Below are 8,086 nucleotides of genomic sequence, written 5' to 3' on the forward strand. Positions count from 1 at the left end.
GGAGAGAAAGAGAGAGAGAGAGAGAGAGAGAGAGAGAGAGAAAGAGAGAAGGAGAGAGAGATAGTAATGTTTTGAATAGTTACTTTTACAACGTTGCTAATGTGTAGTACATGTCGTCTGTAAATATTTCGTTGAAGTTTTGACACTATTAATAAACCATTTGAATTTTGCTGCTATAGCTTTCTTCAATATTCAATATCGTGTAGCTTTTTATTATGGAATAGCACAATATTTTGCAAAAATAAAAAGGGCTATCATCCAAGTCTAGCATGAAGATCATCTGACAACGTTTGCTTTGTAATAAAAGGGAAGTAGTCCGTCTCTGCCTGTTAGCTTTGTTAAAGGAAGTCTTATGATTAACGCACTTGAAATGTTTCAGGAAGTGTTACATGTAAAACGAAAGCAAGAAGTTCACAGACGAATCGAAATCACTTAAGTGCATCACATTGAGCTCTATATTTTATCAGATTGGTTGAAGTTGGAACTGTTCTGCACTGTTTAAATTTTACAGTATTAAGTGTAAATTAATAACTGCTTCTACATTCCAACGTTTAACATTATCTAATTTCTGATAGATTGGATTTATCAGATCAAATCTCACCAAGCTGCGTTACCTCTCTTAATTTTTTGTGTTCGAATCAAACAAAAGCAGCCATATTTTTAGGCTTGTTACCATCTATAGAAATACATTGTATAAACTTTTATATATGTAGGCACAACAAGCAAGCTTGATGGGAATAGTAATAAGCCTATCTTTAAATTATAGCTAGCCGTCTTAAAATCCAATATTGACGACTTCTGAAACTTCAGTTTTTATCTAAAATCTCTTTTCTTTTATTTACACGTTTCCGACGCCCTTTGTTACGATTCAATACCCTCCGCCCCAGTTTAAAATACATACACGTACATTGCACAGTTATTGAGTTATCTGTACTAAATTTACGCGAGCGTCTGGTGGCTTATTACATATCTTCTAATAAATAATATTTAACGTGTCACCGTCTAACTATATTCGTTGACGCAAATTTAGAACGCACAGTCGGCAATGCTCAAGTGCTGTTTTTTTTTCTGCTTCATATTTATTACTGAAGATAACAGCAGAAATGTGTTTCTTATATTCCGATACATATATTCAAGTTTTCTAAATGTTCATAGACACATACATTGATTTCACTACCAGGGTAAGAACTTACGCCAGTTTATAAACGTGGCTAGATTCTAAGCTAAACGGATGACAATCATATCTAGAATCAACAACATTCAAGCCCGCACACATATTTCTATATGTGATCACAAGTTAGATCTTTACCTAGTGCTACAGGAATAATGTCTGTCTTTATTGCATGAGTGGAAATACCCACAAATTTTCACAATGTCTCAAATCATACTTTATTTTATTGTTCATAATTAACATACATAGGTGATATATAACTGTTTTGTTTACTTATTCACAAGAATTTTTTCATCACTGTTAATATTGTCGTTGTTATTGCTATTGTTGTGTGGAGGCGCATAGCTCAGTGGTTAGAGCGTCGAGCTTACGATCATGAGGTTGTGAGTTCAATTCCCGGACTGGGCTGCGTGTTATGTTCTTGAGCAAGACACTTTGTTTCACGTTGCTCCAGTTCACTCAGCTGCAGAAATGAACTGCGACGTCACTGGTGCCAAGCTGTATCGGCCCCTGTGCCTTTCCCTTGGATAACATCAGTGGTGAGGAGAGGAGAGGCTGGTATGTATGGGTGACTGCTGGACTTCCACAAACAACCTTGCCCGGACTTGTGCCTCGGTGGGTAACATTCTAGGTACAATCCCATGGTCAGTCATGACCGAAGGGGTCTCTTCTTCATTGTTATTGTTGTGATTGAAGAGACTAGCAGCAGTTCTTCATATTTAATATTATTTTTTTTAAGTTGATGTTTTTAAACAGGAAACTAAGGTTAATGGTTTCAGATTTGGGCACATGACCAGCAAGTTCAAGGAGGCGGGTAAGTCGATTATATTCACTCAAGTACTCAACTGGTAATTATTTCATCGACCACAAAAGGATGATAGTCAAAGTCGACCTCGGTGGAACTTGAAGAGGCTGAGAATAAAATAAATTTTACGGAGGTATTCATCGTTCTTATAGTGTTCACTTTAATACCTGCATAAAATGTTCATATTTTCACTGATCGCAGAGGGCAGTACAACACACTTTACGAAATGCTGCACAAGATAAATCCATGAATAGATAGGATAAAATGGGTTTTACTACAACCGGCAATTGAAACCCCACGGTAAATTAAGCTTCATGGACCCCGACTATATTCTCGTCACTACTTACAATTGACTAAATATAAATACAGCTAGAAGCCATAATGAAAATAATAACAAATACAACCTATAAATTGTCTTAAACTAAATTCATGAAACAAAAGAAAACAAACAGTGGAAATTTATATAACATTATTTCTGTATTAAATTCTATATTTTTTGAAAATTCTGTGTATGATATTTTAGTTCTATTTTCAAACAAGAAATGCCATAATTTTCTCAGTGAACGAAAATATTCCATATAATTAGCGAGGAAGTTTAAATACTAATACAATAGCGCAAACTGAGATAAACTAGTTTATGATTGTCTTCCAAATGAGGTTTTGCCAGTATCGCTAGTGATTATTAATTAAGTTTCCAGATAAAGTTTTGTTTAGGTATTCAATTATTTCCATTTTGAACAATAAAAAGAAACATAAAGAATTAAACTGAAATCTAGTTGTTCTTTTCCTTCCCGAAAACACCTAATTACATCTAGTTTAGTGAAATATTTAACAAGTAGGAATTCGACACTAATTGCCTGATAGCAACGTTAAAATAGAACATATTTTCAGTGAGAAGCAATATCCCTGAATTATAATTTGTAGACAATGAGAAGTTGTATTTGATAAGCTTCGCATCACTTCGTTAATCTAAAGGTCATTATTTTCTATGTAATCGAAATTTAAGATTATTAAATAGTAGTTCCTTTGTGTCCAATAAGGAAGTGAATATTCAAAATTAGTCAGTTAAAATAAAAACATTGACGATGGTCCATGCCTAGTTAGTAACCATGGCGAACTCATCAATAACAAAAACAAAAACGCTGCCTCTGTGCCACGATTTTAACATATTATACGACTCTAAGTATTAGGCGTGGTGTACACAAACTAGATATTTTTTATGACTGTCATGGATAATAATGATTGTTTCAGAAACATTTATGTTTACTTTAAAACCAACGAATGGTTTTGGTAAACCATTCCAGAGGTGGTGAGCTGATAGAATTGGTAGCATGCCAGACAAAATGTTTAGCCTTATTTCTTCCGGTTTTACGCTCTGTGTTCAAATGTGCTGAGGTCGACTTTGTTGTTCATCAAACCGAGATGGATAAAATTAATGCTATTTGAGCTCTGTAGTCAACGTAATAGGTAAATCACTCTTCCTAAAATATCAGGGTTTGTATCTATTGTTTAAAGAAAAAATTAAAATGTTACTGAAAATCGTCTACAGTTCCTCTTCATGGCCATTCCTAATATTAACATGCTCTTTAAGAGGTAGGGGTATACATGCTAACGTACATACTGATGTAGGCATGTGTGTGTGATTAGAAAATGTGCGCACTAGGATAGAAAACGGGAGGATTTTAGAGAGTAAATTATACTGGTTTCAAATTTTGGCACACGAACAGGAATTTCAGGCGTTGGGGGTTGTAACATCGACTCCAGTGCTTTCGAACCCGAAAGGATTAAAGGTGGCAAAAATTGACCTCCGCGGAATTTCAACCCCAAACGCAAAGCCGAGTGAAATGCTGATAAATATTCTGTCCGGCATGCAAAAGGTTCTGCCAGCTGACTGCCTTAGAAAGTTATGTTAGCAAGTTGTTGTACGTGCGTGTGATGAAATACATCCAAACTGATATATTACTAACTCTACAAACGGATTTTTATACCGTTGTTAAAAGACGCAGGCAGCACCTACATATCTCGATCAGGGCAGAAGAAGATTCGGATCTGCTTAATTTATTTCAGTGGTTCCATACATGTGTGCAATCGTCTCGCGAGTGTATCAGGAGTTGTAGTTGTAGCGACTTCCATGATTTTAAAATTTGTCTTCTTTCTAGCTAAATAGTTCAAGTTCAGTTCATATAACAACCAAACAGCAATCATAGACATTTCATTACCGATGAGAAAACCGTGTACAAACCTGTTAGAGAAACCTTGTCTGGGCTGGTAGACTTAACCGGAAACGTGGTTTAAGCGGCAACGCAACCTGGATCATGGCTGCTTTTATCACCATCTATTGTAGAGCAAGAATTCGGAGTACGTCTCCGGTTTAAATGTGACTTTCTTCCTTTTTGCCACCAGTTTCAGAGGCCCTCGAGAAATTAGGCCCTTTATCTTCCTTTCACTGGGCCTAAAGGAAATTTAAAGAGTCTTCTTCAAGAGAGTTACAAAATGTATCCAAATCAAGATATATGATTACGAGGTGGGAAAGGATGATTAATCTATACCTCATATTAACGAGCTTCTTTGTCGTTTTACACTCAAATAACAAGTCAAACATTAAGTTTACAATTGTACCAAGACCTTCTTCTTGAGGCGCATATCCAGAATGTAGGACGTAGGGGATCATGTCCTGCCACAATCGTCAGTTCTTTGTTTTCTCTAACAGTTCCACTTCCTGCCGTCCAGTGCTTCGTTCTTCCAACCAGTTCATCAAGCTTGGGATCCATATCTTCTTTCTCCTTATGCTTCTTTTCCCTCCAAACTTTCCGGTCATTGCAAAAATTCTCCAGGTCCTCTTTCTTCATCACATGATCATGAAATCATGAAATTTCAGTTGCTTAGCTGTTATCTTAGGAAGCAGTTTCCAATTTACCGCAGTTGGTGTCATCATTTCTTCACTAGAGACTTTGTCTGTCCAGGTTATTTTCTATAATCTCCTTAAGAACCACATTAGGTAAGAAAAGTTTCCATTGCAGACAGAGTGCTGTCTCATTTTAATATCCCAGAAAATAGCAAATCGGAATGTTTTGTTAGAGAAAGACACTTATCGATCAGAACGATAATCAAAAGTATTCCAGGTGTGACCAAACTATCTACATTTTCAAATATCATAATATCCTATTATAATAACCATTCCTTATTTAAGGCGGTTGGGTGCCAAATGATTATCTACTACATTGATTACATTATTTAAAGTTGATGGATATTTGTCCTCATCTTGTTTGTTATTAACACAACGTTTCGGCTGATATACCCTCCAGCCTTCATCAGGTGTCTTGCGGAAATTTCGAACCTGGGTTCTCATTCGTACCCGTCATGTGTAAATAATGTAAATAATATAAATAATGTACATAATTCTTCATCTCTTAAATATAGAACTGGAGTATCTACTATCTGCTATTTGTTGCGGGTCAAACAAGTCGAAGTACTCTCACATGGCTCGTTGCTCCCAGAAACGTAAATTATAGAGACTTTTATCAAGAATCATTACATATTTTCACCCATATTATTGTAATTATCGTTATTGCTATTATTGCCGTGCCATGTGGCAGCGATGGCGGAAGCAAAGGCGACGACGACTCCAGTCTTGAGAATTTCCATATTTATCCACCTAGAAATAACCAAGAGGTAACACTTCTTTGGGTAAATTTCAAATGAGAACGCCGAAACGAATACCGCACCCGTGGTCTCAGACACTCTGACAACTGCGGTAAACCACCACCTTCTTTCGAAAGATATACCATTGCAAGCAAATTACAATGTGTTGATTTGACCAACATTTGGAATGTCAAAACTAGTTTTATATGAAGTACTGTTTACTTAAACTATCGAGTAAATATTGATAATTTAAAATTGTTAATAGATAAATGTCTAATTTGAAATTAAATACAGTTTTGAATTAAATGGTAAATACTATAAAACCAGACATATGCTTCTAATAGGTCGTTTCAGTGTCTAACGCATATTCTCCATGATTACTGACGCCATACAGACTGAACCAACCACCGAAGGAGTCTCTGCTGGATCACTTTATTTGCTAATAAAAAACAGTCAAATTTTCTTGTATCAGAAATTGTATATTGAGGAAGACAAGAAATTTGAATTCGTAGATAACCTATGACTAATTAACTCTATGAGATATTTACGGATTCAACGTCTTCGACGATAACTCTACAAGATAAGAATTGGCCTCGGCTTAAGAAAGATGCAATAAAAAGACCCAGAGTGGGAGTCTTTATGTTATTGATAACACATGGGGAAACCATATTTTAACAATGACGCTACTATTTTAAATAGAGTACAGATGGGGTGACGGACTAGATATGCAATAAAACTAAAGAAGACAAGATAGTCATGACTGGAATGATTTTAGTCATATGTTTGTTAAATCCTAGTTGTTCCGAGGACTACAAGGGTCATTATGAAACTAACGTGTCGAAAGATGGGATCCTTATATGATCACTTGATCTGATAACATAGAAACTAATTTTCTTACAATTAAATGAAACTCTACCATCCATTCAGCCAGCCGTACGTCCATCTATGCAGCAACCCATTTCTCTGTCTCCTGTTCCTGGGATAGAGTCCTCAGGATCATCTTCCTACCTGAAACAACCGTCATTACACTTTCGGAATCCTGCAGGATTCCGAAATGTAATCATTTAAGACTATAGATGCATCGAACTGCCTTGTTCTTGATCTACTTCTGGATCTCTTGAAGGTTGGCTTGGTTTGAAGAATCCGCCTGGCAATACGTTCACATAACACTCTTATTGGATGTCTGTAGTACTGGAGCTGTGACATCACCATGTGGAGAACTAACGGTTCTTCCTGGAGAAAATCACTAATTTCAAAGTTATCTATTGCGTCACGTAACCTCAATCTAGAGATCCTTTGCAGAAACCTCATTGCGGTACGTATTCATTCACAATTATACTGTCTTTCAGTACCCAAAAGTCAAGATCATAGAAAGGGATAGGCACAAAGACCTAATTGCAGATAACAAGATCGGGGTCTTTATGAACCTCTTCTTTTTTTAAAAGAAACGGCTTCATTGCCTATTGTAGTACAATACACGATGATGAGATATTTTCTTCTGGAGTGATTTTAGGCAAAGATGTGATGTATGCAGAATGACCCGGATCTAAACAATACCTCTATGTGCATCAAATAGGCAAAATCAGGAACTGCCTAAAATCTTTATTTTTTTTGTCCACTAAAATTATAGATCCTTTGTATTGAGATAAAGAAAGGCATTTCTTTTACGCAGCATACCATCTAAATTTACGGCTTATGTTTATGGATATGTTGAATATTGAATATAAAGAATAGTTGTGTTCTAAAGCAATAAAATTAACTGCCTGTTACTGAACATGTAGGTAGTGAAGTCAATATGAAGAAGAAAACGTTGGCACTTTGCCAATTTCCCCTGGAAGCTTGATAGCGTATTAGTACAGTGCATGCAGATTAAATGCCTGAAAAGGTATGAAATTGTATGACAAATGTTCGCAGTTATAGAAAACTATTGGTATTCTTGTATATCAAAAGCAATCCAACACAGTCGCGTAATGATTGCTATAGGAGAAAAAAATGCACATTAGAAATAACCTCTTGAACAATGTATTCTTTAGAAATACTTTCTTGGAAGTGGAGAAAATTAGAATAAGAACGTTTGGCAATAGTCAATTTAGAAATAGACTTCTTGTATGTTGACTTTCTTTACTCAACTTTTCAGGTGTATGTAATCTATATTATATACGATGAACGACAGAGAGTTCGTCTGTTTAACGACTACACTTCAGGAAATAACAGCGAATGTCTCTCAGATCCTGTCACTTCAAAAGGTGGTATGTGAATCCAGGATAATGCATACATACAATACTTTACATACACAAGCAAACACTCTCACCTTCACACGCAGATACACACACATTGTTGCATACATGTTTATACATGTAAGTATATGTAAGTATAAATATATATATATATAAATTTTGGATTTTGTCCCTAATATTATTATCATTATTATTATTATTATATATATATATATATATATATATATATAT

General features: G+C 35.6%; 1 long non-coding RNA gene across 1 annotated transcript in view; it reads right to left on the reverse strand.

The window, feature by feature from the left end:
• The window catches only part of LOC128247396 (uncharacterized), a 90,886-nt gene that overhangs the window by 17,508 nt on the left and 65,292 nt on the right, over positions 1 to 8,086 (reverse strand). The window lies entirely within an intron of this gene.

The sequence above is a fragment of the Octopus bimaculoides genome, chromosome 3, assembly GCF_001194135.2.
Source record: "Octopus bimaculoides isolate UCB-OBI-ISO-001 chromosome 3, ASM119413v2, whole genome shotgun sequence".
NCBI lineage: Eukaryota > Metazoa > Mollusca > Cephalopoda > Octopoda > Octopodidae > Octopus > Octopus bimaculoides.